The sequence below is a fragment of the Stomoxys calcitrans genome, chromosome 1 (assembly GCF_963082655.1).
Source record: "Stomoxys calcitrans chromosome 1, idStoCalc2.1, whole genome shotgun sequence".
Lineage (NCBI taxonomy): Eukaryota > Metazoa > Arthropoda > Insecta > Diptera > Muscidae > Stomoxys > Stomoxys calcitrans.
The window spans coordinates 253,277,137-253,302,292 of NC_081552.1; the positions used below are offsets into that span (position 1 = coordinate 253,277,137).

Here is a 25,156-nt window from a genome sequence, read left to right on the forward strand (position 1 = left end):
GAACACTCTCTGATGCATGTTACCCACATGCAGAGGGACACAAAGAAGAAAAAAAAAGACACTCGAACATGGCAGCAATCTGTTTTTGTTATGAAAACAAGCAGCCAAAGAAAACTGTCTTTAAGTGGAATAGAATAGACGGACGGGCAGACAGACAGGCAGAATAGCAGGCGGAAGGACAGACATAGAAAATGACAGACAGACAGACAGTTGGAAGAATTGAATGGACGGATATAAACGGAAGTGTTTGTTTGTTAAATGTATGACTTTTTGCATGAAATCTTTTGGGGTCCTTAGAAATTTTGGCGGTTTTGAGGGGAGAGAGAGAGAAAGGTGAGCTTGCCCTCAAAAGGAAGACAGAAATTATGTTAAGGTCTTTGGCAGACAAAGCACTGGGTTGGTGTTTTTTTTCAATTAGTAGAAGTAAATCAGCACAGAAAAAACGATAGAGACCAAATTGATTGTAATACAAGTTGACGGCAAGCATGATGAGGATGTTGACGATGACGTCGACTAAGTAAACAACTGCGGATGTTTTGGCCCTTTTCTCTGTTTTGTTATTGTTGTTGCTGTGGAGTTGGGAATAGCAGCTTTTTATCATTCTGCAGTTAAGGTCTGTTTTCATCTTTGGCATTCGTTTTAGGTTTTTTCTTGGCTTTTATTTATATATGATGATATTTTCTTTTTTGGCTACAGCCTTGTGATACTTTTCTCGTCCTTGAGCGTTGCCCGCAAAGCATTGGTCTCACATGCCAGGCAGGCAGGCAGGCAAGCAGATTTGCTTTCCTTGGCTAAATGCTTGACAACCATTACACATATGCCAGCAAATAAAGGTGAATCTTTCCTTGTACCCATACATACAAAACATCACATCTCAGCAGAGTTACCCAAAAGTACACTTGTATTTGTGTATGTGTCATGTGTGTGACAAATGTGCCCCAAATAACCACAAACGCCTTGCCAGCTTGCCAAGTGTTTTGATTGTGGTCTCAGATGCCATCTTTCACTTTGGTCTTAGTGCAGACACAAACCACAACGAAAAAGCTTTTGTGGTATTTTTTGCTGCTCATTTAGTACTTTTTCAGCTTTTCACTCCATTCTTGCCCAGTTAATTTGTGAGCACGCAGTATCAGCCAAGAGAGCAAAAGGAGAAAATACTGAAAAGTTTTTCAAACAAGCTGCTCTGCTTCTTTTTGGTTTACAGTTGCTGTCAAAATGTATTCTTGACAGCAACCCCATTGCACTGTGGGGGAAAGATTTTTATTTTACTGAAAAAATTTATTTCAGGAAAATATCAATGACTGGCATTATTCATATTGGGTTGCCCAAAAAGTAATTGCGGATTTTTTAAAAGAAAGTAAATGCATTTTTAATAAAACTTAGAATGAACTTTAATCAAATTTTCCTTTTTTACACTTTTTTCTAAAGCAAGCTAAAAGTAACAGCTGATAACTGACAGAAGCAAGAATGCAATTACAGAGTCACAAGCCGTTGAAAAAATTTGTCAACGCCGACTATATGAAAAATCCGCAATTACTTTTTGGGCAACCCAATATTAAAAAATTTGGCAAAAATATTTAATAAAATTTTTTTTCTAAAAGAAATTTTTTATAAAATTTTAAGTAGAAATGTTGAAAATGTTATAACTAGTGACATAATGCTTCAGTTTTTTTTAACTTTTAGCAACGTCATGGTATTGACGACAACATTTTAAGGCAGGGAAACTTTGGCTAAAAAGGGGCATAGAAATATTTCTGAAAATCCACTCAAATCCGTGCTACTTACGAAATCCTTAATTCTTTTCAATACCACTCCCCTAAGTTGGTTCATGTCTGATATTGGTGTCTCCACCTAAGTGCCGGTATCTGTTAGACGCGAAAGCTGGGCAATGACAAAGAAAATGCTTCAACGTCTCATCATCTTCCCCACATGCCCTACACATTCCATCACTTGTCGCACCGATTTTACACAAGTAAGCTCGTAGTCCTATGTGCCCCGTTATGATACCAATAACTATACTGACCTCCTTCTTACTTCCTTTCAGTAATACCCTCGTCTTCTCACGATCTGGATGTCCCCATAGCATTTTCCCCGTCCTATCGTTTCGCTGTTTTACAATGCTTCATGCTCATTCCTCGCCCACTTCCTTAACTCGGACTACGTCGACCCGTAAGACTTTGGGTTAACCAAGTTTATTGACTGCAGTCCTCTGGTCTTCACTGGCAAATCGTCTGTCCTTTTGGACCGGCACCCAAACGATGCGGATTTTGCCATCCTCAGAGAAGGCGTTAATCTCCTTCTTACACTGCAAGACTGTACGTGACCTTACCGTCCTGGTTGTTATTGCCCTTATGGCAATTTTACTGCCGGTGAAGATGTCCACACTCGACACACCACCACACCACTTCACGCATTCCGTGATCGCCCGAATCTCCGCCTGCAGGACCTTATTAAGGTCAGGCAGTCTAAAACAGATCTCAGTCCCTGGGTTCTCAATGTAGATCCCCAGGCCCACTCTGTCCTCTAGCTTTGATCCATCCTTGTAACATGATCTTCCCGATGACAATACTAAGGCTCCGTCAATCCAAGACTGTGCCGATGGCAGCGCATGCCTCGCACTCAACTTCAAAGTTCATCTCAGGTATCCAATTGGAAACCTCTTCCCTTCCGTCCAGGTTTCCTATCGTCCCCTCGATTATACCGCGATGGTATGAGCTGCTCCCATCCTCAATCCATTCTCCCATCACCCTAAGTCTCATAGCCACAGTGGCTGCCTCACACTAAATCTGTATGTCAATGGGTCGAATATCTAGAATGGTATCCAGTTCCCTAGTGGGCGTTGTCCTCATCGCTCCGCCAATGGCAAGAGACAACATGTTCTCTGAACCTGTTCTAGGGTCCTTATGTTGCACCTTTTTCTCCATAGCAGTCCACCAAACTACTGAGGCGTAAGAAAGTATTGGTCTAATCACGCTCCTGTAGAGCCAGTAGACTATCCTAGGATTCAGGCCCTATTGCGAACCTACGGCCCGTCTACATAATGCCCAACATCTGTGAGCCTTGTGACACTTCCAATTCAATTTCCTGTCCCAGATCACACCTAAGTATTTGACCTTGTCCAAATATCGAAATCGTCTTATTGAGGAAAAGTGGTGCATTAAATTGGCCCACCTTCGTCTTCCTCGGGAACAGGCATATTTCAGTCTTCAATCTGGGTTAACATTGAAACCTCTGGGTCTAGCCCAGGTATATGCCATATGCAAAACCCTTTCGGCTTTTCTGCATAGCTCGTTCGGATCCTTACCCTGTAGAAGTTTTATAACATCGACTGCGTAGCAGACGGATTCAAGTCCCTCCTCAGTCAGCATCCGTAATAAGTAATTTATGGTGTGGCGAGCCCTGTGACACTTTCTCCCATGGGACACACAATTTATCCACCTGTTCCTTAGCATATGAATTATCCAGTCTCTAAGGACCGGGTCCGTCTGTCTGTCTGTCCGTCTGTCCATCTGTCTGTCTGTCCGTCTGTCTGTCCGTCTGTCCGTCTGTCTGTCCGTCTGTCTGTCCGTCTGTCTGTCCGTCTGTCTGTCCGTCTGTCTGTCCGTCTGTCTGTCCGTCTGTCTGTCCGTCTGTCTGTCTGTCCGTCTGTCTGTCCGTCTGTCTGTCCGTCTGTCTGTCCGTCTGTCTGTCCGTCTGTCCGCCTGTCTGTCTGTCTGTCTGTCCGTCTGCCGGTACTGGTCTAAGGATTGGATCAGTGTGTCGGACCGCACATTCTTAAAAGCCCCCTTGATGTCTATGCATACCGCCAGGGTATACGTTTTGGCATCGAAGGATTCTTCTATTTTATGCACAACCTCGTGCAGGGCAGTCTCCACCGACCTTCCCTTGACATAGACCTGCTGTTTGTATTTGAGCAGTTCGCTGGATGTCCTACTCTTTATCATGCTGTCCACAATACGTTCCATGGTTTTGAGTAGAAAGGACGTAAGGCTCATGGGTCTGTAGGCCTATGGTGTCGCATAACTTGTCTAGCCGGTCTTGGGTATAAACACCACCCTTGCCTCCTGCCAGGCTTTCGGAGTATATGGAAGTCCTAGGCACGCTGTGAAAATATTGGTCAGGTGAGGCGCCAAATAGTCTGCCTCTTTTTGGCTTCCACACATGACGCTCTGATGGTCATGAAGGTCCAAATGCAAATTTTGCCCATATACATTCCACTAAGGAACAGGGGCAAACTTCTCACATATCAATGAGTGCAGTCCGATTCAAGTTCAAGCTCAATGATAAGGGGCCTCCTTTTTATAGTCGAGTCCGAACGGTGTGCCGCAGTGCGACACCTCTTTGGAGAGAAGTTTTACATGACATAGTACCAGCGTTAGGAGGGGAAAACCACAGCTGAAAATTTTTTCTGATGGTCCCGCCAGGATTCGAACCTAGGCGCTAAGCGTCAAAGGCGGACATGCTTACCTCTGCGCTAAAGTGGTCTCCACCGTAGGGCCCATAAGTGGGCCTTCAAAATTGGTCACCTCGGTCCTACAAAAGACGATCTAGCCATGTCCGTCCGTCTGTCTGTTGAAATCAAGCCAAAGTCGTTAAAAATAGAGATATTGTGCTGAAACTTTGCACAGATTCTTTTTTTGTCCATAAGCTGATAAACTTCAAAGATGGGCTATATAGGACCATATCTTAATATAGCCCCCATATAGACCGATCCGCCGATTTAAGGTCTTAGACCCATAAAAGCCACATTTATAGTCCGATTTTGCTGAAATTTAGGACAGTGAGATGTTTCTGACCCTACGATATTCTTTTCCAATTTGGAATATATCGGTCCAGATTTGGATATAGCTGTCACATAGGTCGATCCGCCGATTTAGCGTCTTAGGCCCATAAAAGCCACATTTATTAGCCGATTTTGCCAAAACTTGCGACAGTGAGTTGTGTCAGGCCCTTCGACATCATTCTTCAATTTGGCCCGAGGTCGGTCCAGATTTGGATATAGATGCCATATAGACCGATCCGCCGATTTAGGATCTTAGGCCCATAAAAGTCACATACATTAGCCGATGTCGCCGAAATTTGGGACAGTGAGTAGGGTTAACCCCCTCGACATACTTCTGCAGTATGGCACAGATCGGTCGAGATTTAGATATAGCTGCCATATAGACCGATCTCTCGATTTAAGGTTTTGGGCCCCTATTAGGCGCATTTGTTGTCCGATGTCGCCGAAATTTCGGACAGTGAGTTGCGTTGGGTTCTTCGACAACATACTGCAATTTGGCCCAGATCAGTCCAGATTTAGATATAGCTGCCATATAGACCGATCCGCCGATTTAGCGTCTTAGGCCCATAAAAGCCACATTTATTAGCCGATTTTGCCAAAACTTGCGACAGTGAGTTGTGTCAGGCCCTTCGACATCATTCTTCAATTTGGCCCGAGGTCGGTCCAGATTTGGATATAGATGCCATATAGACCGATCCGCCGATTTAGGATCTTAGGCCCATAAAAGTCACATACATTAGCCGATGTCGCCGAAATTTGGGACAGTGAGTAGGGTTAACCCCCTCGACATACTTCTGCAGTATGGCACAGATCGGTCGAGATTTAGATATAGCTGCCATATAGACCGATCTCTCGATTTAAGGTTTTGGGCCCCTATTAGGCGCATTTGTTGTCCGATGTCGCCGAAATTTCGGACAGTGAGTTGCGTTGGGTTCTTCGACAACATACTGCAATTTGGCCCAGATCAGTCCAGATTTAGATATAGCTGCCATATAGACCGATCTCTCGAGTTAAAGCTTTGGGCCCATAAAAGGCGCATTTATTGTCCGATGTCGCTAAAATTTGAGACAGTGAATTGAGTTGAGCCTCTCGACATACTTCTTCATTATGAAACAGATCGGTTCAGATTTGGATATAGCTACCATATAGACCGATGTTTCGATTTAAGGTTTTGAGGCCATAAATGGCACATATATTGTCCGATGTCGCCGAAATTTGGGACAGTGAGTTATGTTAGGACCCTCGATATCTTTCTTCAATTTGGTCCAGATCGGTCCAGATTTGAATATAGCTGCCATATAGACCGATCCGCCGATTTAGGGTCTTAGGCCCATAAAAGGCGCATTTATGGACCGCTTTCGCCGAAATTTGAAATAGCGAGTTGGTTTAGGACCTTCGATACCCTTTTTCAATTTGGCCCAGATCGGTTCAGATTTTGATAAAGCTGCCATATAGACCGATCTCTTGATTTAAAGTTTTTGACTTATAAAAGGAGTATTTATTATCCGATGTCGCCGAAATTTGGGACAGTGAGTTAAGTTAAGTCCCTCGATATATTTCTGCAATTTGGCCTAGATCGGTTCAGATTTGCATATAGCTACCATATAGACCGATCTCTCGAATTACGGTTTTGGGCCCATAAAAGGCGTATTTGTTGTCCAATGTCGCCGAAATTTGGGACAGTGAGTTGTGTTAGGCTCTTCGACATTCTTCTTCAATTTGGCTCAGATCGGTTCAGACTTGGATATAGCTGCCATATAGACAGATGTCTCGATTTAAAGTCTTGGCCCTATAAAAATCGCATTTATAATCCAATTTCACTGAAATTTGACACAGTGACTTATGTTAGGCTTTTCTACATCCGTGTCGTATATGGTTCAGATCGGTGTATTTTAAGATATAGCTACTATCGATATTTTGTTATCCACAATTGGACAATGATTAATGCTTATTAGTATTTGGTCCAAATCGGAACATATTTCGTTATAGCTGCTATGGGGCATAAGTAATGGATTTTTCACTGGATTTTGACGAAAGGTGGTTTTTGTATACACTCGTCCTGGTGGGTATCCAAAGATCGGCCCGGCCGAACTTAATGCTTTTTTATATGTTTTTTTTTGCAGGGTTTTACGAGTTCCATCTTCGAAAAAAATAGAATCAAGCCGATCGGCCCATAAATGACTGTTTGGCGAGCAATTTAAACTTTGATATGCCTTAAGTGACCATCTTTCAAACCCCATGTATCAGCCTCTGGACCCACTAGGGTTCCCAATTTTTGCATATTTATTGCATTATATTAATTTGCACAATTCAACCTTGTCTATGTTGAGTTTCGTGTGCATATCTTTAACCATTCAAAAATTCCAAAATTATTTTCAAAATTTTCGATTTGGCTATACTGTGCGCTGGGATTACGACTCCATATAATACCAAAATTAAAATTTCCCGAAAAGTTTAATATTCATAAAATTTTCCATTTTTTCGCTTGCAAATGAGGCCACTGCTATTTCACACCAACATTTAGTACTTGTCTTGAATCGATTCGTAAAAATTCTTAAGACTTACCAACACTCGCACATTCATGCACTACACATTAGTATCATCCACTCTGTGTGTGTTTTGTGTTTTTGTTGGTTTAACACTTGCGAATTCAGTTTGCCTTTGTTGCGGTGAGCAGAAGAAAGTTTCCCCCGTGCAAAACGCAAATGTGGAACGTTTTTGTTATTGCCTCATAATCTCTTAAGAGTGACACTAATTTGTTGGTCGGTTGGTTGGTTGGCTGGTTGGTTGTTTGGTTGGCTCGATGGTTAACAACATTTCTGGTTTTCTGGCTTTACGACAGCAAGGCCTAAAGTAGGCGAGTCTGGCGTCAGATTGTTTAGAGTTTGCCCACAGTTTTGGTTGAAACAGCAAATGCTGTGTCTCACAAAGAATGAACGTGGGCTATGACCAAACATTAATTTTGCAAAATCTGTGTATGTATTTTCTTGGGGATTTCTATTGAAATTTGTAATTCGTGTGGCTTAAGTAATGGTACGCGCATGTATTAGTGTGCTACGTTAGTGAACTTTAAGTGGTTCAAGGTGTCGTATAATCAATACCATGTTAAGATGAACACTCATACGCCAAGATGGCAATTCTTCTGGTTAACCCTTGGAAATGTTAAACGTTAAAACAAAATCGATTTATTTTCTTTGAAGATTCAACGAAATGTTTTTTAGAAAATTGACTGTGTAATTTGTCGAAATTCGCTGCTGATGAAGGGTGTGGTAGCCCAGAAACTGGAGTTCAGCGAACCATTCAACCACATTTTGATTTAAAAACAGAATGATGATTTTAGCCCGGCCGACAAGGGATAAGCACCACACGGGCTGAAACTTTGAGCTACGACTTGTGTGGTGTCCATTGTTATCACGGGAATCATAGTTAAAAGCTACCGGGCGCCTCCACAGATTGCAGATGGTGGAAAGCTCCGTTTTTATGCGGAATAGCTGCAAATGCAACCGCGGGCAGTCAGCGATTTTCGAGAGGATAGTCTCAGTGAGGAGTCAGGTGGTACTGGCTCTTAATTAAATACAGAGTGCCAATGATACTCGAGATGACAAGGCGAGTTATTGGCGCCTTCAAATAACCAATGACCAACATCAGCGTCTGTTCCCAGGTTAGGAGCGGCTGGAGACGAGCGTCGAATCTAGGAGCAAGCGACTCACCACAACGAGGGATACATGTGCAATCCCACAAAATCCATGCGTTTGGGGCGCTGGACCAGTAACCCGCCCCTGGAATACTATGAGAACTACTATGAGAAACAAAGGAATAGTAAAAACGGAATCCCCCCAACGTTGACGACCCACGCAAACGAAAAAAGAACCATGATTTGCGGATTTGCACCTGGAATGTCCGCACTCTTTATAGAGAAGGTGCAGTATACGCGCTGGCGGAAGTATTAGAGAAGTACAAGGCAGATATTACAGCCTTACAGGAAGTGCGATGGGCTGGAAATGGCGTCACTACAATACCAAACGGTGACGAACTATACCACAGCTCCCATAATACGAGGTATGAATTCGGCTGTGGATTTGTGGTTAGTCGGAGACTAAAACACCTTGTTTCCAGCTTTACTCCGATGGATGAGAGGCTAGCCACAATTCGCATCAATGATAAGGGAGCTCCTTTTTATGCCGAGTCCGAACGGCGTGCCGCAGAGCGACACCTCTTTGGGGAGAAGTTTATAAATGGCAAAGTACCTCACAAATGTCGCCAGCATTAGATAACCACCGCTGAAAAACGTTCCGATGTTCCTGCCCGGATTTGAACCCAGGCGTTCAGAGTCGGACGTGCGGACATGCTAACCGCGTTACGGTGGTCTCCTTGGTATCACCACTTAGTAGAGAAGTTAATATGGCTGATCAACTACAACTACCCGGATTTGAACCCAGGCGTTCAGAGTCGGACATGCGGACATGCTAACCTCTGCGCCACGGTGGTCTTCATAGTATCACCACTTAGTAGAGAAGTTAATATGGCTGATCAACTACGTGTCTCACAAGTGTCACCGGTGTTCATTGATGTTCTCGCCGAAATATGAACCCTGGCTTTCAGCGCCAGGGGGGGATTTGCTAACCTCTGAGCTACGGTGGCCCCTCAACGGAGAATGCTATCAAATTCCGTACTTGGTAAGCAAATGTCCGAATAAGGTACCAATAATACAACCAGAATAGTCGAAATGTTACTAAAGAATGGGGCATTCATAGCAACTCAGCAGTCAGTAGCATCACATCAGGGGCGAGAAAAACCTATTCCACATCAAGCAGTATGAAATGGAAAGAAGGGAGTGTGAGTGAATTAAGACGTACTCCGATAATTCCATCAAAGAGTTAAACATTGAACCGGCAGCTTTGGCTCAGGCACATCCAAAAGCTGGGACAAAGAAGAAAATCTCATTACAGATACAGTAAAAATGCAAATTTTACCCATGAACATTCCACTAAGAAACAGGGGCAAACTTCTCACATATCAATAAGTGCAGTCCGATTCAAGTCTAAGCTCGAGTCCGAACGGCGTGTCACAGTGCAACACCTTTTTGGAGAGAAGTTTTACATGGCATAATACCTCACAAATGTTACCATCATTAGGAGGGGAAAACCACCGCTGAAAATGTTTTCTGATGGTGTCGCCAGGATTCGAACCCAGGGGTTTAGCGTCATAGGCGGACATGCTAACCTCTGCTCTACGGTGGCCTCCATTACAGATAGAGGTAGGTACCACGGAACCTACAGCTGAAGACAGTATAGAATGTATTGATACCACTTAAGGTCAGTATAGCAATAACGTGGCTGAAGAAAAACGACAGCAGTTGCCGATGGGTTGCTACCTGAGAATCATTGAACACCGGAGGCGATATGCTGATGAAGCATATGCATCAGCCCGTCTGCTTCTCTTATCAGAAAATGGCATAAACGGTAAATGGAATATTAGCATACTACAGGGTAGCTGACATGAAGTGTTACCAATTCAAATGAGCAAATCCTTTATGTGAAAGTATTTTTTGTACCCACCACCGAAGGTATATTCATTATGTCATTCCATTTGCAACACATCGAAATATCCATTTCCGATCTTATAAAGTATATATATTCTTGATCAGCGTAAAAATCCAAGACGATCTAGACATGTCCGTCCGTCTGTCAAAAATAGAGATATTGAGCTGAAACATTGCACAGATTCCTTTTTTTTGTCCATTGGCACGTTTAGTTCGAAGATGGGCTATATCGGACTATATCTTGATATAACCCTCATATAGACCGATCCGCCGATTAAGGGTCTTAGGCCCATAAAAGCCACATTTATTATCCGATTTTGTGGAAATTTGGGACAGTGAGTTGTGTTAGGACTTTCGACATTCTTCTTCAATTTGACCCAGGTCGGCCTAAATTTGGATATAGTTGCCATATAGACCGATCTCTCGTTTTAAAGTTTTGGGCCTTTAAAAGGCGCATTTATTATCCGATGTCGCCGAAATTTGGGACAGTGATTTAAGTTAAGCCCCTCGACGCATGTCTGCAATATGGCACTGATCGGTTCAGATTTGAATATAGCTGCCATATAGAACGATCTCTCGATTTAAGGTTTTGAGCCCATAAAAGACGCATTTATTGTCCGATTTTGGCAAAATTTGGGACAGTGAGTTGTGTTAGGCTGTTCGACATCTTTCTTCAATTTGGCCCAGATCGGTCTAGATTTGGATATAGCTGCCATATTGGCCGATCTCTCGATTAAAGGCTTTGGACCAATAAAAAACGCATTTATTATCCGCTGCGCCTAAATTTGGGGAAGTGAGTTAAGTTAAGCCCCTCGACATCTTTCTTCAATTTGGCTCAGAACGGTCCAGATTTGGATTTAGCTGTCATATAGACCGATCTCTCGATTAAAGGTCTTGGGCCCATAAAAGGCGCATTTATTGTCCGATGTCACCCAAATTTGGGACAGTGAGTTGTGTTTGGCGCTTCAACATTTTTCTGCAACTTGGCCCAAACCGGTCCAGATTTCGATATAGCTGCCATATAGACCGATCTCTCGCTTTAAAGTCTTAGTCTTAGGCGCATTTATATTCTTGATCATCTTGACATTCTAAGTCGATTCTTAAGTCATGATCGTCCGTCGCATCAGGTGTTTTGTTATGACTTCCAACCACTGTGCTAAGTATGGTCCAAATCGGCTCATAACCTGATGTTGCAGCCATATAAACCGATCTGCCGATCATACTTTCTAAGCCTATAAAGGACGCAATTATTAATCGATTTGACTGAAACTTTGCATGAGGTGTTTTTTGTTTTGCCTTCCAACAACTATGCTAAGTATGGTCTTAATTTTTGTATAACCTGATATAGCTCCCATATAAACCGAACTCTGATGATGGCTTATTGAGCCTCTAGCAGTCGTAATTCTTATCCGATATAGCTGACATTTTGTACATTGACTTCTTCTATTATCTGAATCAGTTCTTTAACTGATATAGCCCCCATATCAACCGATCTTCCGACTAAATTTCTGGAGCCTCTAGAGGGTGCAATTCTCACCCAATATTGGCTGCAATTTTGTACAACGACTTCCACTATGGTCTCCAATATCTAAGCGAAGTACGATCCAAAGTGGGTCATAACCAGATGTAGCTATGCCGACGATGACATAATACTTTTTAGCGGTAAGAATCCGAACCAGCTATACAGAAGGCCCGAAAAGGTCTTGCATTCGGCAAGACCCAGGGGTCTCAATGTTAACCCAGAGAAGACTGAACTATGCCTGGTCACGAGGAAGAAGAAGGTGGGCCAATTTAACGCACCACGTTTCCTTAATAGGACGATTTGGATATCTGACAAGGTCAAATACTTAGGTGTGATCTTGGACAGGAAACTGAATTGGAAGTGTCACATTCAGGAGCATACTGAGAAGGCTCACAGATGTTGGGCACTATGTAGACGGGCCGTAGGCTCGAAATAGGGCCTGAATCCGAGGATAGTCGAATGGCTCTACAGACGCGGGATTAGACCAATACTTACTTACGCCTCAGTAGTTTGGTGGATTGCCATGGAGAAAAAGTGCAACATAAGGACCATACAACTGGTTCAGAGAATATGTTATCTTGGCATGGGCGGAGCAATGCGAACCAAGCCCACAAGGGCACTGGAGACTATTCTAGATATTCGACCCATTGACATAGAGATTAAGTGTGAGGCAGCCACTGCGGCTATGAGACTTAAAGCGATGGGAGAATTGATTGAGAATGGGAGCAGCTCAAACCATCGCGGTATAATCGAGGACCCGATAGGAAACCTGGAAGGAAGGGAAGAAGTTTCCAATGGGATACCTGAGACGACACTTGAGATCGATTGCGAGGCACTGCTGCCATCGGCACAGTCTTGGATTGACGGAACCCTAGTATTGCCAACTGGAAGATCATGTTACACGGATGGATCAAAGCTTGAGGACAGAGTGGGCCTGGGGGTCTGAATTGAGAACCCGAGGACTGGGATCTATTTTAGACTGCCTGACCATAATACGGTCCTGCAGGCGGAGATCCGGGCGATCACGGTATGCGTGAGGTGGTGTGGTGCTAACGCGAGGACATCGAGTGTGAACATCTTTACGGACAGCAAAATCGCCATAAGGGCAATAACAATCACGACGGTAAGGTCACGAACAGTCTTGCAGTGTAACGACTTCTCTGACGCCCGTTTTGTTTGGTCTCTGGGCCATAATGGAGTAAGGGGGAATGAAAAGACAGATGATTTGGCGGTGAAAGCCAGAGGACTGCCGTCAATAAAAAAGAAAAAAAGAAGGAGGTCTCGGTATCATAGCAGGACTCATAGGACTACGAGTTCACTTATGCAAAATCGGTGCGGCAAGTTAGAGCATGTGTAGGGCATGTGGGGAAGATGATGAGACGTTGATCCATTTCCTATATCACTGTCCGGCTTTCGCGTCTAAAAGACACCGAACTAACTTGGAGGAGTGGCATGGAAAATATTTAAGGATTTTGTAAGTAAACACACCAAATTCTGGAAAAAACCCAAGAAAGTCAGATCGACACAGGTAACATTTTATTGACTATACAGTCGCTTTCGACACGCCTCTATATTCAAAGCGGTTTTGAAAGTGACTGTAGAGTTAAGTATCAATGTCAGAGTACGGTAGCACAGCAAAATAGAACATGCTGCTCTCCTACTCCAAAAATATCCATTGTATTGGTCGATCAGCGAGAGCAATAACCGCCATCTGTGAAAATGTAGAGAAAGAGCCACTTAAAGAGGGGTCTGGCAGTAAAGGGCGATAAAACAGCGTCATAGGCAGGTATGTTCTATGCAACAGCGCAGAGGGGTCTGGCAATTTATTATACCCCCCACATAGGATGGGGACATGCTAATTTCGTCATTCTGTTTATAACACCTCGAACTATGCGTCTGAGACCCCTTAAAGTATATATATTCTTGATCGTCATGTCATTTTAAGTCGAACTAGCCATGTCCGTCCGTCCGTCTGTCTGTCGAAAGCACGCTAACTTTCGAAGGAGTAAAGCTAGGCGCTCGAAATTTAGCACAAATACTTATATTTAGTGTAGGTCGTTTGGGATTGTAAATGGGCCAATTCGGTCCATGTTTTGATATAGCTGTCGTATAAACCGATCTTGGGTCTTGACTTCTTGAGCCTCTAGGGGGCGCAATTCTCATTCGATTTGAATGAAATTTTGCACGTAGTGTTTTGGTATCACTTCCAACAGCGGTGCTAAGTATGGTTTAAATCGGTCCATATTTTGATATAGCTGCCGTATAAACCGATCTTGGGTCTTGACTTCTTCAGCCTCTAGAGGGCGCAATTCTCATTCGATTTGACTGAAATTTTGCATGTGGTGTTTTGCTATCACTTCCAACAACTGTGCGAAGTATGATTCAAATTTGTCCATGTTTTGATATAGCTGCCATATAAACCGATCTTGGGTCTTGACTTCTTGAGCCCCTAGAGGGCGCAATTCTTGTCCGATTTGACTGAAATTTTGCACTTGGTGTTTTGCTATCACTTCCAACAACTGTGCGAAGTATGATTCAAATTTGTCCATGTTTTGATATAGCTGCCATATAAACCGATTTAGGGTCTTGACTTCTTGAGCCTCTAGAGGGCGCAATTCTCGTCCAATTTGACTGAAATTTTGCATGTGGTGTTTTGGTATCACTTCCAACAGCGGTGCTAAGTATGGTTTAAATCGGTCCATATTTTGATATAGCTGCCATATAAACCGATCTTTGGTCTTGACTTCATGAGCCTCTAGAGGGCGCAATTCTCATTTAATTTGACTGAAATTTTGCATGAAGTGTTTTGTTATGACTTCCAACAACCGTGCTAAGTATGGTTTAAATCGGTTCATGTTTTGATATAGCTGCCATATAAACCGATTTAGGGTCTTGACTTCTTGAGCCTCTAGAGGGCGCAATTATCATCCGATTTGGCAGAAATGTTTTGCAATGGCTTCCCTCATGACCTTCAACGTACGTATCTTATATGGTCTGAATCGATCTATAGCTTGATACAGCTCCCATATAAACCTATCTCCCGATTTTGCTTTTTGAGCCCCTATAAGGCGCAATTTTTATACGAATGGAGTGAAATATTTCACAATAACTTCTACAATGTTGAGCATTCATTTATGGTCCGAATCGGACAATAACTTGATTTAGCTCCAATAACAGTTCTTTTTCAATATTCCTTGTTTGCCTAAAAAGAGATACCTCTTAAAGAACTCGACAAATACGATCCATGGTGGTGGGTATATAAGATTCGGCGCGGCCGAACTTGGCACGCTTTTACTTGTTTTTTTTTTTGATTCTTCTGCTTTACCATTGGAACCACATACGTTTATCACCGGGTTTTCTATTTCCAAAATCCCTTAACCCTTGCAGATCCTTTTCTCCCTTTGTGTTCTAAGCCATGTGGCTTAACCAAAGCATAAGCGCACATTAGCAAATAACCTAAAGGCAATATTCTAATGGCAAAGCCAATTAAGGAGTTCATTGCCATTGGAGGGGGTGGTGAAGGTGATGACCATCTCATTAGGTAAATGATATTTCAATTGCCTCTACCAAATGGATGAGGACAAAAGTGCGACAACAACAATTCAACAACTGCAGTATCTTTGCTAAAACAAAAAAAAATCCTCTTTCCACAAACACACAAACTTGGGAATTTGTCATGAGATCTTCAGAAGAGAAAGAGAAAAAAAAAAGAAAGAACTGCAAGAATAGAAGCATGGCAGGAAAAAAAAACTGCAGCAGCCCCACCATCATCGTCGTCATCATCATAGTTAGTTGTCAAATAGAAATGTCATCACTTGAGCTGGTGATGAAGTCCCAAGATTACGGTCTGGCTGCAATGATTGCCTGCCTGCTGCCTACCTCCTAGCTGGTAATATTAGCCAGCAGAGTTGTAACAAAGTGACACAGTAAGGAGATGATGATGACGATGCTGACAACAACAGCAAGAAGCAGTACCTTGACACATTACCCAAAAACGCAAGAAGCATATAAAAATGTCAAAGAAGAAGAAACAACAAAATTGAAAGCAAAGCAAATATGGGCACGGAAAACGTAAAATGAAATAGATATTAAAATTAAAATCGTTACAAACAAAAGGAGAGTGGGGGCCTGATAGGGCCGGAAGTGGAAGTGGAATGTAGAGCAACAAACAAATAAACCTGCCAAAAAAAAAATTCTTCTTCCTTCAAAAGCTGCTTACACAGATGGATACCAGAGAGTGTGAGGGAGAGAGAGAGAGAGGAAATTAATTTGCCTAGGATATTAAAAAAATATGCATATCTACTGAAACACAGAGTTTGCTTGCCGTATAAAATTAAAGCTATTCTATAAGTATTTGCTACAAAATCACCTACTCATTTCAACCCAAGGCTGATGGTGTATGCTGGATGGATGCTTGACAGTTGTTGTTCCAATCCTTCCGGGGGCAGTGGGGTCTCCTTATGCAGGCAAAACGGAATTTTCACTGTTCACACAGTTTGTTGATGAGGCAGCACTGCTTTAATAGTTGTCGTAGTAGCTTCCTTTGTTTTACACTTGATTTGGTCAAATCATTTGATTGCGGGCGAGGGTGTTGGTGTTCAATTCATTCATTGGCCTCTCACACATTCAGCACTAACACTTACACTCACACTATGTGTGTTTGGGCAAATCACTTTTTTGAGAGAACAAAAAAAGGCAGCCACCTCTGGGCTAGCACACACATTGCAATTTTTTTTTCTACTTTTTTCCCCGTTTGATGTTGAATGTATTTTTTTTTTTTTGTTTGAGTCTTTTGGAATGTTTTCTATTGATTGGAAATTTTTGCGATATTTGTTATTTGCTTTTTGACAACTTTTCCAAAAGAACAACGTAATGACAGCACATACATGTTGTTTGTATATGGACTTGTATGTATGGCTGTGTGCGTGTTGGTGTGTGTGAGCGATGTTTAGCTTGAAGCTTGAAAATTTGCCATTTTATTTTACACCATTCATTCACTCATTCACTGTATCTATCCGTGTATGTGTGTGGCCACTGTGTCTGTCCACTTTTTAATATGGGTTGCACATTTATTGGTTCCTGTTTTTTTTTTTTATTTTTTGTCTTTTAGCTTTTTCTGTTTCTCTTTTGCCTCCGTGTTGCGAGTATTTTTGCTTTGGTACATTTTTGTTTATGCCACTCCCGCCTCGATTATAACGATGCTTTTAGGATTTTGATTTTCTCTATTTTTGCCTTTTCCTTTTTTTAACATTCTGTTTTTTTTTTCTTTTTTTCTTTCTTTCTTTTTTGGTGGGAGGAAGAGAGCTGAGCTGAGCTGAGTCAAGTTAAGTTGAGCTAGGTTGGCTGCACGCTATGAAATTTTTAAGACTTGCACAGTCACAAAATAAGCTTCACGCGGTCTTCTGATGAACATCAGTTTCGTTTGGGGGGAGGGATTTTTCAGTCAGGGGGCCCGAGTGTGTGTTTGTGTGTGATGTAAACAAAAAAAATAACGACTTTCGCCTAAAACGACGACAAGATATTTTGTTACGAAATGACCGCATGAGTGCTGGCACAACACTAGGCTAAGTAAGGGCAGCATCCGTAGCCATGGCTGCGTAACAAGAGCTGACAGCTTTCAACTCAACAAAATGCAGAGTTGCAGTTTTGGGGCTAGAAAGCTTTTCTAAATTTCTCTCTCTCTCTCTCACTCTCTCCCTCCCTCTGTCTCTCTATCCCTCTCTTCCTCTGACTTGTTAGGGTAGGGGGACTAGGTTAGGAAAACTTCTAACCAATGTTAAGCAATGCAGTGATTTGGCTACAACTTCACACCATCACATTTCCATGCCAAACTCACACATGCGCAAACTTAACTAGAGCTTTTAAAGAAAAAGCTTAACAAAATTCCATAACGGAAAAGCTTTTTTGTTTCAAAAACATTAGCCTGCTCTAGAAATACCTGGAGATTTGAAATTTTCTCTCTCTCGCTCCCTCTCTCATTTTATCTGTCTGTCGATTAAAAGCTTTTGTTCACATCTCTGATGTTTTTGTTTTGTGTGTCACTGTAACAGAGGAATACAATGCACTTAATAAAATTTGCATTGTATCCGAAAATATAGTAACAGCAGCAGAAGCCTCAAACATATCCACTTGCACATTCATACACACACCCATATACTTTTTGTCGCTTTGTGCAGGTTGAAAAAAAAGCCTCTGTTAGTGTTGCCCATCTTTTCGCAGCTGAAAAGTAGTTGCATATTTTTAAACTGATTGTTATGATTGTAAATTTAGAACGAATCACAGAAAGAACTGCTAATCTGCGCGAAGCCGCGAATATCGTAATGTCCCAAGTGGTTGGGACAAGGGGGAGATAAGTAGAGGAAAATTTGGATGGAGGGTTCCTTAAAGTCCACCATAGCATGGGGGTATACTAAGTTCGTCATTTCGTTTGTAACACCCCGAAATATTCCTCTAAGACCCCACAAAGTCTATATATTTCTGATTGTCATTACATTTGGTTGATCTAAGCATGGCCAACCGCCTGTCCGTCCGTCAGTCTGTTAGTTAGCACGCTAACTTTCGAAGAAGTAAAGCTAGGCGCTTGAAATTTTGCACAAATACTTCTTATTAGTGTAGGTCGGTTGGGATTGTATATGGGCCATAGTGGTAAATGTTTTGATATAGCTGCCATATAAACCGATCTTGCATCTTGATATCATAAGCCACTACAGGGAGCAAATCTTATCCAATTTTGCTGAAATGTTGCACAAAGTGTTTGGTTATGACTTCCAACAACTGAGCTTAGTATGTTTCAAATCGGTTCATAACCTGATATAGCTGCCATATAAACCGATCAGAGATCTTCACTTCTTGAGCCTCAAGGGAGCTCAGTTATCATCCTGTATGAAGTTTTGCTTGAAGTGTTTTGTTTTGTCTCGCAACAACTATGATAAATGCTATCTAAAATGGTTCATAATCTGATATAGCTGTCATATAAACCGATCTCTAGATTTGGCTGAAATAAGTCTCTAGATTTGGCTGAAATTATGTAAAACAGCTTCTCCCATGACCTTCAACATACGTGTCAAATATGGTCTGAATCGGTCTATAGCCTGGTGCAGCTCCCATATAAACCGATCTTCCTATTTTACTTCTTGGTCCGAATTGTACCATTACTAGATATAGCTCCAATAGTATAGCAATTCTTATCAATTATCCTTTGTTTGCCTAAAAACAGATACCGGGCAAAGAACTCGACAAATGCTATCCATGCCAAACTAAGCAGGCTTTTTATTGTTTTATTTAATTTTATTTTATTCCAACTTCTTTTATTTTAATTTTTTTTGCGTGTATCGTCCTTTGTTAGGAGACTTATTCAACACATTTTTTAATTTATTTTATTTTTTTATTTTGTTTTATTTCATTTCATTTTATTCAATTTCATTTCATTTCGTTTCATTCCGTTTCATTTAATTTCTTTTCATTTCAATTAATTTAATTTCATTTCGTTTCATTCCGTTTCATTTCATTTCATTCCGTTTCATTTCATTCCATTTCATTTCATTTCATGTCATTTCATTCCATTTCATATCATTTCATCTCATTTCATTTCATTTCATTTCATTCCATTTCATATCATATCATATCATATCATATCATATCATATCATATCATATCATATCATATCATATCATATCATATCATATCATATCATATCATATCATTTTATTTTATTTTATTTTATTTTATTTTATTTTATTTTATTTTATTTTATTTTATTTTATTTTATTTTATTTTATTTTATTTTATTTTATTTTATTTTATTTTATTTTATTTTATTTTATTTTATTTTATTTTATTTTATTTTATTTTATTTTATTTTATTTTATTTTATTTTATTTTATTTTATTTTATTTTATTTTATTTTATTTTATTTTATTTTATTTTATTTTTTTTTTATTTTATTTCATTTTATTTTATTTTATTTTATTCTATTTTATTCTATTTATTTTTAATTTATTTTATTTCCAATCTTTTTCTCAAAAAAAAAAACACTCGGCAACCCTGCCCCATATGCTGCTTCGCGAAACGGATGTTTATGTGAAGGCGTTAGTGTGCAATCACAGTTCTTGCGTGGTGGACTTTACACACCCTTCGGCACATCATATAACTGAACTCTAGTCTCACACTTATTCTCCCTATCCCCCACCCCCCCCTCCATACTCACACTCCCAACATCACGCTGTAATTGTCAGCACAAATTCACGTGTGTTTTAATCGAATTGAACTAAAAGTAACCTCGATTAATTGGATTTGATTTAAGAGCGAGAATATCCAAGAAACAAAAAAAAAGAAAACAAGAACAACCTCGCAGCAGTATCTACAACAACAAAATACACGCTTAGTGTTGGCTAGGCAAGGCAGAAGAAGAACAAGAAGGGGAAAAAATTTAAATGTTATTTTTATATGCTGTTGATATCACATCATCATCATCATCAACACCATCACAGTCGTCGTACTGATTCTCATCGCTCCAGCACCACCATCAGCAGCAGTAGCAGGATTTGTAAATTAAGCCGTGCCAAGAGAAGAAAACAAAACAGAAAAACTCATCATCAACCACCATACGTCGAATGTGGGTTAACTCCTTAGAATATCTCATGCTGCCTGCTGCAATTGTATGGAAAATTTCATTGTGGTTAGAAGAACAAAAAAACACACACACACACACATATATATATAGAAGCAAAATGAGACGGTAGTTGGAATAGAGAGCGATATTTGAACAGTGATGTGATTTAGGGAAAATCACAGTTAATTTGGCTAATTATTTTTTGTGCTGGGCACAAGGTAGTCTTAACTATTGCTCTGGGACATATATAGGTCATAAAAGTTCTGTAACTGCATGTCCTACAAAAAATGGCCAACATTACTGCATAGGGTACATATTAAATGATATGAACAATGAAGAAGAGACTTAGAGGCTCAATGACAATCAGGCCCCTTTTATGAGGTTTTGGGATTTTCTCACTACGGTGAAAAAGTGTGGGGTGGAAGTGATTCGAACCATTTGCGGAGTTGTGGGATTCTAGGCAGGCATTAAAAACTAATGACTTAGTTTTTAGAAACAAAGACTTGGTACATAATTTATTCAAATTGAAAACTCTGACTTAAAAGTTGATTGATGGATTCATTTAAGGAACAGTTTTAGACCTAAATGTGGTAAGCTTCGGTCTTTTCACCAATACCAATACTAATCTTGCCTATTTATTTGTTCATGCTATACTCTCACCCTACACCACTACTGTAATGCATGGCATTGACATTTTGTGCATGAGTTGGTAACACATATGACACAAAGCCCAATGAAATTGGGTCAAGTGTCTTCGGAGACCATTTATCCATAAAATTCCTCGACACAATAGAAAGGCATTTGTGAGTAGAGCATATATCCGATATACAAATTCGAAATGCAGCATATGGAAAAGGTTATGCAAGTCCAAAACCCCCCATTCGAGTTTGTGTCCCGATCGTAACAACATGTCCATCGTTATCACGGGAAGCTTAGCTGAAAGCTACCACAGGTTGCGGATGGTGACAGGTTCCGTTTTTAATGCGGAGTAGCTGGAAATGCGACCGCGGGCAGTCATTGATTTTCGAGAGGGAGTCTCAGTGAGGAGTCAGGTGGCACTGGCTCCTAATTAAATACTGAGTGCCAATGATACTCGAGATAACAAGGCGAGTTATTGGCGCCTTCAAATAACCAATGGCCAACATCAGCGTCTGCTCCCAGGTTAGGGGCGGCTGGAGGCGAGCGTCGGATCTTGGAACAAGCGGCTCACCACAACGAGGGATACATGTGCAATCCCACAAAACCCATGCGTTTGGGGCGGTGGGCCGGTAACCCGCCCCTGGAATACTATGAGAAACAAAGGAATAATAAAAACCAACCCCCTCAAAAGTGGACGACCCACGCAAACGAAAAAAGGACCATGATTTGCGGATTTGCACCTGGAATGTCCGCAATCTTTATAGAGAATGTGCAGTATATGCGCTGGCGGATGTGTTAGAGAAGTACAAGGCAGATATTACCGCCTTACAGGAAGTGCGATGGACTGGGAATGGCGTCACTACAACACCAAACGGTGACGAACTATGCCATAGCTGCCATAAATCGAGGCATGAAATTGGCTGTGGATTTGTGGTTAGTCGAAGACTGAAACACCTTGTCTCCCGCTTTACTCCGGTCGATGAGAGGCTAGCCACAATCCGCATAAAAGCCAAATTCTTCAACATCAGCCTTATTTGTGCCCATGCCCCGACGGAAGACAAAGACGAGCAGACCAAGGATATTTTCTACGAGCGCCTAGAGAGAGAGAATACGATTGCTGCCCCGCCCATGATATTAAAATCGTTCTGGGAGATTTTAATGCCAAGATAGGGAAGAAAGACATTTTTGGTCGGAAAGTTTGGCCTCCACCAGATAACGTCCAGTAATGGGTTGAGGCTGATAGATTTCGCCGCGGCAAAAAGCATGGTAGTTAGTGGCACCAGATTTCAACATAAAAATATTCACAAAGCCACATGGCTGTCACTCGATCAAAACACGAGGAACCATGAATGGCATTCATGCAGCGTGTTAGATGTACGATCGATCCGTTGAGCGTATATAGGATGGGATCATTACCTTGTTGCAGCAAAGGTTCGCATCCATTTGAACATGGCGAGGAAAGTACGATCTGACACTGCACGGAAGCAGGACATTGCAAACACAACAAATGGCAGCGGCATATTCCACTCGACTGACTCAACTGCTTGATGAAAGCACTCCTTGTTCCGATGATATAATGGCGCAGTGGCAAACTATTGCCCAATCCATGGAAAATGCCGCGAAACCCGTACTTGGGTACCGGAAGTCTCCTCCAAGAAACCCATGGTACGACCAAGAGTGTCGAGACGCTGCTGAAGCCAAGAATGCGGCATATAGAGCAACTCTGCAATCAGTAGCAACGCGCCAGATGAAGGAGAGGTATTGGGAGAAAAGAAGAGAGGAGAAACGTCTATTCCGCAGAAAGAAAAAGGAAATGGAAAGACGTGAGTGTGAGCGAATTGAAGTCCGGAATGAAGTCCGGAAACTCTACCAAAGAATTAAACACCAAACCGATGGCTTTGGTGCAGGCACATCCTCCTGCAAAGGCAAAGAAGGAAATCTGGTAACTAACACAGATAACATGCTGAGTATATGGAAAGAACATTCTACCCTACTGCTAGTGTGCGACGTTGGCGGCGAAGAGGATACCGCAGAACCAATCCCTGATGATGGTACAGAGTGTTTACCTCCGACTAAAAAACAACAAGGAAGCAGGAGCCGACGGATTACCCGCTGAACTGTTTAAGACCGGAGGAGACACGCTGTTAAGGCATCAGCAATCTATTCCGCAGAAAGAAAAAGGAAATGAAATGGCGTGAGTGTGAGCGAATTGAGATGTACAGGAGTTAGAATGACGCCCGGAAACTCTACCAAATAATTAAACATCAAACCGATGGCTTTGGTGCAGGCACATCCTCCAGCAGAGACAAAGAAGGAATTTTGGTAACTAACACAGATTACATGCTGAGAATATCGAAAGAACATATTACCCAACTGAGTGTGACGACGTTGGCGGCGAAGAGGATACCGCAGAACCAATCCCTGATGATGGTATAGAATGTTTACCTCCTAATCAGAAAGAGGTCCAAGTAGCAAAAGAACAACAAGGCAGCAGGAGCCGACGGTTTGCGCGCTTAAATATTTAAGAGGATACGCAGAACCAATCCCTGATGATGGTATAGAATGTTTACCTCCTAGTCAGAATGAGGTCCAAGTAGCTGTGAGCCGACTGAAGAACAACAATGCAGCAGGAGCCGACGGTTTGCGCGCTAATATATTTAAGTGGATACCGCAGAACCAATCCCTGATGATGGTATTAGCAGTGACCCGACTATAGAACAACAAGGCAGCAGGAGGCGACGGGTTACCCTCTGAACTGTTTAAGACCGGAGGCGACACGCTGATAAGGCGTATGCATCAGCTTATCTGCGCAGTCTAGATAGAAAAACGCATGTCCGATGATTGAAACCTCAGCATACTATGTCCCGTTCACAAGAAAGGAGACAAGACGTAATGTGCCAACTACAGAGGAATAAGTCTGTTCCCTATCGCATACAAGATACTCTCGAGCATACTGTGTGAAAGATTAAAACCTAAAGTCAATGAGATAATTGGGCCCCATCAATGGGGCTTTAGACCTGGTTAATCCAACCTGAACCGGATTTACGCACTGCGCCAAATCCTGGAAAAGACCCGAGAGGGACAAATCAACACCTATCATCTCTTTATTAACTGCAAAGCCGCCTTCCATACTCCTTTACGTTAAGAAGGTATTTCAAGTCGTATCTGAGTTTGGTATCCCTGCAAAATTAATAAGACTTTGCAGGATGACACTTTCTCAGTAAGAATAGGAAAAAATCTATCCGAACCATTTAATACCAAACGAGGTTTCAGACAAGGAGACAGCCTATCTTGTGATCTCTTTAATATCCTGTTGGAGAAGATTATACGAGATGCAGATATGGCTCGCCTATGCCGACGACATCGATATCATAGGTCGCCCACCGGAAGTAGTTACTGCAGCCTTTGAAAGAATCGAAAGAGAGTCAGTGAAAATGGGTCTGGCAGTAAATGGAGATAAGACGAAATGGATGGTTTCAACTCCCAAAAAGTCTTGCACAACCGAGCAGATAAAGAAAATGGAGAAAGTTGGGAGCCACAACTTTGAGACAGTCAGTAACTTCATCTACCTCGGCACTCGGCCGTAACCGAAAGGAATGACAGCAGTTTTGAGATTAAGCGAAGAATAATACTGGCAAACAGATCCTACTTTGGACTAAGTAATCAGTTTGGAAAAAGGCCACCTCTCGACAGACGAAGTTTACACTATACAAGACACTGATATTACCCGCGCTGTTATATGGTTCTGAAGCATGGGTACTTGTGAAAGCAGATGAGGCAGTGCTTGGAGCGCTTTGGGAGAAAGATTTTTTGTTAAATATACGGACCAGTTTGCGTTAATGGAGAATATAGGCGACATATGAACCACGAGCTGTATGAGCTGTATGACGACGCTAGCATAGCTACACAACGACTGCGTTGGCTAAGTCATGTTGTCAGAATGGATGAAGAAGCTCCAGCAAAGAAGTCTTTTGAAGGCAAATACGGTGGTTTACGCAAAGCGGGAAGACCAAAGCCCGATGGAAAGATCAGGTGGTGGAAGGCACCTCGAAACTTGGT

General features: G+C 41.8%; 1 protein-coding gene across 5 annotated transcripts in view; it reads right to left on the reverse strand.

Annotated features, from left to right (window-relative positions):
• LOC106089523 (protein still life, isoforms C/SIF type 2) overlaps positions 1-25,156 on the reverse strand; it is a 257,942-nt gene that overhangs the window by 200,171 nt on the left and 32,615 nt on the right. Inside the window, exon 1 of one of the 5 annotated variants that reach the window (XM_059364213.1) lies at positions 16,221-19,136. The exons of 3 other annotated variants lie outside the window; for them this stretch is intronic. The gene's annotated coding sequence lies outside the window, so the exon portion shown is untranslated. Of the gene's footprint in view, positions 1-16,216; positions 19,137-25,156 lie in introns of those variants that run through there. One more of the 5 variants, XM_059364216.1, reaches the window with a different exon arrangement.